The sequence below is a fragment of the Grammomys surdaster genome, unplaced genomic scaffold, assembly GCF_004785775.1.
Source record: "Grammomys surdaster isolate TR1022 unplaced genomic scaffold, NIH_TR_1.0 270, whole genome shotgun sequence".
Lineage (NCBI taxonomy): Eukaryota > Metazoa > Chordata > Mammalia > Rodentia > Muridae > Grammomys > Grammomys surdaster.
The window spans coordinates 1,762,678-1,772,648 of NW_021604711.1; positions in this window are offsets into that span (position 1 = coordinate 1,762,678).

A 9,971-nucleotide genomic window follows, 5' to 3' on the forward strand; every position below is an offset into this window, starting at 1 on the left:
ATAGATAGATAGATAGATAGATGATATTGGAGGTATAGGCTACCTAGAAAGGCAACAAACACAAGCTGCAAGCAAAAGCCTGTTCTTTCTAGCAAAGGACCAAGAGAGCAGCAGCTTAGAAAGGAAGACAACTTTCAGACAACAACAGTTCAAGTCTTTCCAAAACCAGAGGGAAAAGCCTTTGACTCTACTCCACGTTTGCTGAATAGAAAGAAAGCCTAGAGAACCTCTCATGCCGGCATTCCTGCTTCCACTAGTATAGTCTCAGGGAAGGACATTGCGGAGCTGAGACTTTCAGTCCCAGTGGGTGGTAAAGACATTCTTGTCCAACAGGGTCAGTGAAGCAACAGGGGAACCTGGGCTTCCCCCCACTTAAGTGTAAGGAGTCACCCACCCTTCTCTGTGATGTAAGCCGAAGCCAAATAGAGAGTCAGGATTTCTATCACTCCTTACTGACAACAAGACCACTTCCCACATGTGAAAAGAGGCCATGCAGGGAGCAATAACTAGATACTCTTTGCCCTCCCAGCCAAGGCAGTGTCAATGGAGACTTATCAGAAGTCTGGACTTCCATTTGTACCAAATAGTAACAAAGAGTTCCTCTAGGTGTCAGTGAAGGACAAGTGGAACCTACAAACTTCCACATCCATTTGCCAATGGCAAAAAGGCATAAAATTCCCCTGCCAGAGTATTGTCCAAGGAAGCCAGCTTAAACGGAAAATGGAAATAGAATTCAGAATCTTATGATACTTAGAAGTCCAGGTTTCTGTCAAAAAGCACTAGCTTTGGGCTAGGAATATAGCCCAATGGTAGAGTACTCGTAAGCACATGCAGTGCCCTCAGTTTTAATCCCAAGCACAAGAATGAAAATTAAAAAGCATATGTTTATATTAAGATACTGAACTTTTTAGCTGGGCGGTGGTGGCGCATGCCTTTAATCCCAGCACTTGGGAGGCAGAGGCAGGTGGATTTCTGAGTTTGAGGCCAGCCTGGTCTACAGAGTGAGTTCCAGGACAGCCAGGACTACACAGAGAAACCCTGTCTCAAAAAAACCAAAAAAAGAAAAAAGAAAAAAAAGAAACTGAACTTTTTTCTTTTAAAATCTTTATATGTATGGCTGTCTCACCTACATGTATGTCTATATACCAATTGTGTGCCAAGTGCCCAGGGTCTCCAGAGGAGGGCATCAGATATAATGAGACTAGAGTTACAGATGAGTGTGAGCTGCCTTGTGGGTACTGAAAATTTAAACTGGGTCCTCTGGAAGAGCGGCAGGTGCTCTTAACTACTGAGCCATTCATCCAGACCCCTCCCCACTCCCAAGAAACAACTTTTAGACATAGCTAAGACAGTGAAAAGAGGGACGTTTAGGACACTAAGTGCTTAAAGGAGAATACTTTCAAATCTAATGAGCTTAGAAATTACATATATCAAAAGATTCAGTCCAAGCCCTGAAAAATAACTAAAACAGAAAAAATGTGTCAATCAAGCCTGGAGCTGCTTTTTTGTCCTGAAACTAAAGAGGTGTGTGTGTTTGTGTGGTGTGTATGTGTTTGTGTGGTGTGTGTGTGTTTGTGTGGTGTGTATGTGTTTGTGTGGTGTGTGTGTTCGTGTGGTGTGTGTGTGTTTGTGTGGTGTGTGTGTGTGTTTGTGTGGTGTGTGTGTGTTTGTGTGGTGTGTGTATGTTTGTGTGGTGTGTGTTTGTGTGGTGTGTATGTGTTTGTGTGGTGTGTGTATGTTTGTGTGGTGTGTGTTTGTGTGGTGTGTGTGTGTGTTGGAACAGATGTCTCAGCTTCACAGGTTTGGTCCCTCTGGATCTCCACCAGCTGTTAGTAATTGGCCCAGAAAGATGAATTGAGAATATACTAATTTTTTTGTCGTCGTCGTCGTTGTTGTTGTTGATGTTGCTGCTGCTGTTGCTGCTGCTGCTGCTGCTGTTGCTGCTTCAAGACAGAGTTTCTCTGTTGCTCTTGGCTGTCTTAGAACTTACTAAACCAATGCAGAGATCTGACTGCCTCCCTAGTACTGGGATTGCAGTCATGCGCCACTGCTGCCTAACTGCATCATAGACCATTGCTTTTTCTTTCTTTTTCTTTCTTTTTTCTTTTCTTTTCTTTTCTTTTTTTTTGGTTTTTTCAAGACAGGGTTTCTCTGTGTAACCCTGGTTGTCCTGGAACTCACTCTATAGATCAGGCTGGCCTCGAACTCAGAAATCTGCCTGCCTCTGCCTCCCAAGTGCTGGGATTAAAGGCGCGTGCGCCACCACCGCCCAGCTTGGAAGTTCTAAGCTAATTATTCGTTGGAATTACCCATAGTGATTCTTGCCACTCTCAAAAACAACTTACCACAAACTTTTTCCTTTCTTTGTTTCCTGATACTGCTAACCCATTTTCCTTCGTTCCTTTTAAAACATTTTATTTTTAATTACATGTATGTTTATGTGGGGATATATATATGTATACACACACACACGCACACGCACACGCACACGCACACAGAGCAGCCTCTGAGATCAGAAAAAGTCATTGGATTCCCAGGAGCTGGAGTTAGAGTTGCCACATGTGAGTGCTGGGAACTGAACTCAGGTGTTCAGCAAAAGCAGTACGTGTGCCAGATGGTGGTGGTGCATGCCTTTAATCCCACCACTCAGGAGACTGATTACGAGACCTCTATTTGATTTGTAGGCAACGGACTTTTAAAATATTGCCTCTTTTTTGGAAAGGCACTTCCTCTTTGGGATACGTAACAACAAGTGTTCTGTGATAAAAATCTGTTAGGGTGGCTGGAGAGATGACACTTGTTGCTCTCAATCTGGTTCTGGAATCCGTGGAGGATTCCTAGAGAGCTGGTGGTTTTCAGTCTACATTGGAATCCTAAAGAAGTTGGACTTAGCACCAGCCCCAACAACAACACAAATGAACTTGCCAGCAAGAGTAGGGGCAAGCAGGCAGAAAAGCAAGGCTTCCTTCTTCAATATTCTTTTATCTGGGTGGCCATCAGAAGATGTAGCCTTGATTTAGGGTGGGTCTTCTTGCTTCAAATAACCTGTTTAAGGAAAACCCCTCACAAGGGTGCATAGCAGGTTAGGTCCCAATTAATTTCAGAGTAGTCAAGCAGAGAAACAAGAGTAGTGACCACATTCTCTAATGAGGTCTGTAACAGCTTTAGGGACAGAATGAGAGAGAGATTAGTTCTGTCCTACTTAGCTCTATGCTCCTATTCAGTATGAAGCAATGGTGTACAGGACGATCCTCTGAGCTACCATCTTCTGGAGTTCATCTGGGCCTGCTTGAAACTAACCATTCATAAAGGAGGGGGTGGAAAAAGTTATGGACCCCTGACCTTGCGTATCCGGCTGCCTTCCTAACAAGTTGCATGCAGTTCTTCCCTTGGGGCCTGGGAAGAGGGGCTAGAGTATATAGATATGTAAGAACCAAGAGTGGGGAGCTCCATCTATGGAGCCATGGGTTAACCATCATCCCTGCAGGGTACAGACCTTTCCATATGACACTTTTAAGGTCACCAGCTCTTTTGTCTGTAATCCCTGACCAATTGCTCTGTAAGCAAGCCTATTCATTGGTCCTCTCAGGTATACCTTGGTGGGATCAGACTTTCATTTGTCATTGTGACCCTGAGGTGTGAGTAGATATTTCTTTAGCATGCCCTATAAAACCCAGGGCAATGTAACCACAGGCTTTTCTGCCTGTACCCCACTTCCTAAAATAATGACTCTCAGACTTAATTATATATGAATGCCTAGGCCACAAGCTTTGGCCCATTCCTCAACTAACCCTAGGCTTGGCCCATAACTTAATTAGCCTGTTTATTCTAGTCTGTGAGATTCTAGTGGCTGGTTACCTCTTAGTTTCATGTGCCTGTCTCCTCAGATTTGGAACAAATCTCCTGCACCTGACTCTATCCCAGAGTTTCTCCCTCCCTATCGGAACTCCCACCTATTTCCTGACTCAGCTCATTGGCCAATCAGCCTTTTATTGGCAGGTGATGCTTCCATACAGTACACAAGAGAGCCTTTCTACTGGATGAAAATTCTTGGAACAAGAGTTACCAAGAAGGCTGATCTTCTGCCTTTCACTATCATAAGGAATCAAGGAGAAAAGTTTCTCGGGGGAAATTGAGACAAACAAACTTAAGGAATAGTTTAGCCATCTGGGACTCGACCTGGCCTATGTTCTAATAATTCATTTGGCAGCCTAGAACACGCACCTGAATGTACAACACACATACACAGCCTCTCCGAACAAGCAACTTGTTAGCAACCTAGGGAATCCACCCATGTTAGGTTGCATGCACATCTCATTCTAAACAATAGAATAAATTTCCCTTGTCGAGTGGTGGTGGCACACATCTTTAATCCCAGAACTCAGGAGGCAGAGGCAGGCAGATCTCTGTGAGTTTTGAGGCCAACCTGGTCTACATACAGAGTGAGCTCCAGAACAGCCAAGGCTATACCGTAAAACCCTGTCTCAAAAAAACAAAACAAAACAAAACAAAAACAAAAAAACAAAGTTTCCCTTAATGATCCTTAAACTTAGATTCTATTCTGCTCTACTCTACTTATGTTCAGGTACAAGAGATGAAAGGTTAATCCAGCCTAACTGAGTTTTGTGTGTACAGTCAAACTGGGTCCTCAGAGTGAAGTTTTAGGGGAAATCCCCTATTCACCATTCTATGCCTATGCATTTGATTAAAAGTAGTTGCAGTCTAGGATGCTGATGTAGAGTACTACTCTCTGAGCTGTTGTCATCATCAGAACAGCAGTGAACACTCAAAAGATCAGGCCTGTTGATTGTTGCCATTCCTACATAGAAAGAGGAGGTGGAGAGTCCCAGGACTTTAGCCTTAGTCAACAGTGGCAGTAGAAAGCAAACAGTTTTGTTAATGATTAAGCATTGAGCAAAAAAAAAAAAAGTGACGTGCATTAAGCAATTATTCACATAATTATAAAGACAGAAAGAAATCTTACCTCCTTACATAGCCAAACTGTCATGACCCAATACATACATTATGTCCAAGGGAAACAATTAGTCCTGAACTCAAGGGCTTTGGCAGTATTATCTATCATATATTTAGTCCTTATTCTTCCCAGTAATTGGTGTGATCATCTGTGTAAAGACAAAGATAAAGATAATAAGCAAAATACTATACTCTAGCAGTAGGGTTCTAACTACTTGGAGTCTGAGGATATGGTGGCTTTTATTTATTTATTTATTTATTTGGAGACCAGATCTCAGTATATAGCCTTAGTTGCTCTGGAAGTCACTATGTAGTTCAGGCTGACTTTGAATTCATAAAGATCTGCCTGATTCTGCCTCCCGAGTGCAGGGACCAAAGGTGAGTGCCACCAAGCCCAGGCATGATGATTTATAGTACCTTAAACAGACACAATCTAATGCCTAATTTCCCCTGGCCCCTCACTTAATAGCCAACTTAGTGACTCAAGTTAGTGAGTTGCCAAAACGAAAGAAGTTTACTAGAATTCTCTATATGAACAGAGATGATCTTAAACTTCTGATCCTTTTGCCTCTACCTCCCGAGTATTGGGACAGTGGTGCCGAGTATTGGCACCACTGTGGCCAATTTATGCAATGTTGAGGATGGGACCAGGGCTTCTTGCAAACTTGCCCTTTATCGACTGAGCTATATTTCTCAACCCCACAGTGTCTATCTTTATTAAACTTTGTTTAATAAAGCCAGAGAGCTGGTTCATCAGGTAAAGGCACTTACCACTAAGTCTGAAACCATGAGTTCAGTTCCCAAAGTTGTCTTCCATCTTCCACATATGCACCATGGCCCACCCACCACCTCACACATAAATTAATGTAAATTTAAAAACCTTTGAATTCTTTTGGGCCTTTCCTCTCAGCACTTTAGGTATTACAGACAAAACAACCTGTGCTATATTTTTGCCTCTATACAAAAGAAAAGCAAACTTCTTAGCAAGGAGGTAGGGTTGTTTTGTTTTGCTTTGATTTGTTATTGTGAGTTTTTTTCCCCCCTCTTTTATTTTTACATGTATCGATAGTACACAAGAATGCAGTGCTTGGGGAGGCCAGAAGAGGGTGTCTGATCCCCAGGATTGAAGTTACTGGTTGTGATTCACCCTGTAGGTGCTGAGAATTGGTTCCAGGATCCCTCGAAAATGAACAGCAGTACTTCCAACTGCCAAGCCATCTCTCCAGCTCTGGGTCTTGTTTTTGCTGTTTGTTATTTTGAGTCTAGGTCTCACTATGTAGCAGAGACTGGCCTCAAACTCCTTCCTACTCCTGCCCCAGCCTCTCAGTGTTTGGGATTGTAGACACAGGTCACAACACAAAAGTAGTTTTGTTTGTTTGTTTTTGTTGTTAGTGGTAGTAGTGGTGGTTATGGTTTTGGTGATTGATTGATTGATTGAGGCAAGGTTTCTCTGTGTAGCCCTGGCTGTCCTGAAATTCTGTAGATCAGGATGGCCTCAAACTCCAAGATTCTCCAGCTTCAACCACTGGAGCACTGGGTACCACCACTGCCTGGCTCAGGCGACTTTCAGTTTACCATCCTGCCTCTTGAAGACTGGTGGGATTATAGGCATGCCCCACCAGCCCTAGCTACATTTCAAGTCTGCAGAAAAGATACTTCTATGTCACCAAACTAATAGAAAGACTATCCAGCTAGGTTTATGTGTACTTCCAAGAACGGGGAGAACACAACAGCAAGTTTTCCCATAGGTAAGTCCCCAATGACAGACAAGGGAGAGAAGCTCTAATTTCTACTGGATAATTATACGTCTTCAGGTTCTGACAAGCTTCCTACTTGATGGTGTCCATTCTGGGGAAGGGTGGGGCAGAATGAATTATCTCTAAGCAAAAGAGACATTTGTCAAAATCCTTTTTTCAAAAAAATTTATTTATGTATTTTATTTATATGAGCACACTGTCACTCTTTTCAGACACACCAGAAAAGGGCATCAGATCACATTACAGATGGTTGTGTAAGCCACCACACAGTTGCTGGGAATTGACCTCAGAACCTCTGGAAGAGCAGTCAGTGCTCTTAACCGCTGAGCCATCTCTCCAGCCCCCAAAAGTTTCAGTTTTTAAATTTAAACAACAGTTCGATTCCTTTGTAAAAATGGTCCTACAAAATTGGAGAGGCTTAGATTTCTACTGTGTTTTTAAAAAAGGTATGTATGGCTTTGAGAGAAACCTGTTGCTTCTATGCTAAAAGATTAGGAGTAACTAGAGAAAATCTTGCCATTGTTGGGGAAATAACTGATCCCAGTCAGTCTCTGTTCTCTTGGTCTTCTGGGTAACTACTCTGCTATTAGCACTGGCTGGGCCTTTCATTCTCATTCTGACTGCTTCTAAAACAGGATGAGTCCATGATTTTTCTCATTCACTAAGACCTGTGGGGAATATAACAGGGCCCCAGACTTTAGCATGCTCCCAGATTTTACTTAGCACAACTAACTCCATGTTACAAGTGCCATTCAGGCTGTAAAACTCAGCATGTAGACAATACCATCTGTCAAAACCAAAACAAAGACCTAATCCATCAAAGTCCATATAGTTCTGGGAAAGTTTCAAAATGTACTAACCTTGTTTTTCAGCTTCTGTAGTTCTCCATCTGGCTAATTGTTCTTGTTAACTAAAGTATATCAACTCAGGACATGGATTTTGTGCTTAAAAGCTCCACCCTGAGAAAGGCTGAGGGCTACACTAGGATCCTGAACATGCAGCGTATGTGGTTGCAAGCCAGCTAATAAAGACTTTCTGTTGGCTTCCATGTCTGAGCATCTTTCTCTGGTAAATATACCACAACAACATTCGCAATATTTTATACATTTTGAGTTTTGCATCATGAGGGAGTAGGGAACACCAAGAATAAAAAGGCTAGACATTCAGCTTCCCTTCTTGGTGGTAATGAGCCTGAGGGGTGACTATTAATTACCATTCTTGGAAGAACAGAAGAGTGAATCTTAGGTCTTGGTTTTTTTTTTTCTTGTTTTGTTTTGCTTTTAATTTAAAGATTTATAGCCAGGGCCTAGTGGTGCACACCTTTAGTCCCAGCATTTGGGAAGCAGAGGCAGGTGGATCTCTTTCCGTTGGAGACTAGCCTGGTCTACAGAGTAACTTTGAGAGCAACCAGGCCTACACAGAGAAACTCTGCCTCAAAAACCAAAACAAATCAGATTAATTTATTTTTATTTTATGTGCATTGGTGCTCTGTTGTTGCAGGGTATTTGTAGTAAAGTTAGTTTGTAGAAAGAAGTACCCATGTTTGAAAGTGATGTCTAATTGAGTGACAGATAATATGAAGAATCAGAGAAAGATTTAACAGAATAGGATATGTCCAACTCTCATAAGAACAGGAAGAAAAGAGAGAGTACTTAAGAGAGAACAGCACAGAGAGAGAAAAGGAAAAGGAGGAGGCAGTTTTACTGGGCCAGTTATGGAGAGACAGGTTGCAGAGAGAGAACAAGCTAGACACAGGTGGAGTCAGAACAAGCCAGAGCATGAGAAGGAACCAAAAGTTTAGAACATATTGTCAAAGTTACGCTTTACCTGTTTGTATATGAAGGTACCAAATCCCCTGGAATTAGAGCTACAGGCAGTTGTGAGCCACCATGTGGTTGCTGGGAATTGAACCAAGTCCTCTGGAAGGGCAGTCAGTGCTTTTAACTGCTGAGCCAGCTCTCCAGAACTATGGGGTTATGTTTTTATTTTTATTATTTAAATCTTTTTTTTATTAGGGGCTGGAGAGATGGTTCAGTGATTAAGAGCACTTGTTGCTCTTTCAGAGGGCCAAGGTTCTGTTCCCTGAACCCTTGTGGTGGTTCACAGCCAACCATAACTCCAGTTCTAGGGGATTTAACACCCTCCGTCTGCCTCTGCCTCTGCTTCCTGAGGGCTGGAACTAAAGGCTGCACTACTTACTACCTCCTAACTCTAAAAAAATTTGTTTTAAATCTTATTATTTTAAATTAACTTTGTTACTAAACAATGTATTTTTCAATATTTTATGTACATGTGGCAATATATAACATACATTTAAAGATTTATTTTATTTATGTATACAAGTGTTTGCCTGCATGTACGTGTGCACCACATGCATGCATTGGCCACAGAGGTCAGAAGTGGGCATCGGAGCCCCTGGAACTGAAGGTATAAATGGTTATGAGCCACCCACGTGGGTACTGGGAATTGAACTCAGGACCTCTGCAAATGTATCACATGCTCTTAACCACTGAGCTACATCTCCAGCTCCATGGCAATGTGGTTTACTTCATTAGTTTTTACTAGCATGTGTAATGCAGATTGAGTGCAAATTCTTGTATAGGGTAATCAGGCTCTCTAACACTGAGCCACACAGCCAGCCTCGTTTTAATTTTTGAGACAGCCAGCTGGCCTGAATCTTAGTGTTTAGTCAGGTTGTCCCCTATCTCAAGATCCCTCTGCTGTAGCCTGTAGAGTTCTGGTCATGCCACCATGACTAACCCCAGCTGGGTTTTTGTTTGTCTTGTTTGTTTGCTTATTTATTTATTTGAGATAGAGATTACTGTGGGCTACACCAGGGCCCTAGCTATCATTCTTTCCTTTTAAAAAAAGATCAATTTATGTCAGGCATGGTGGTACATACCTTTAATCCTAGAACTCTGGAGACTTGTAAGTTAGTTGTTGGGAATTGAATCCGAGCCACGCTCGATCCCTAACCCTATCCACGTCTTCTGGATCAGAAAAACACTCCTACAGTCAGCAATAAAGCCCCAAAGTCCCAGGTCTCAAGGTGAGGGATAGCCCAGTCCCCGTCCCCGTGTCATGTCCCCCACCCCCCACCCCGGTCAGTCTATGCCCTAGTCTCTGCTCTGTGCTACCGCGAATTGTCCCTGGGCGGCTGGGGGCGGACTCTACCTGAATGTGCCCACTCATTGGGCCGCTGTAGGGGTGGGGCGGGGACAGGCTGCGCTGCGGACGGCC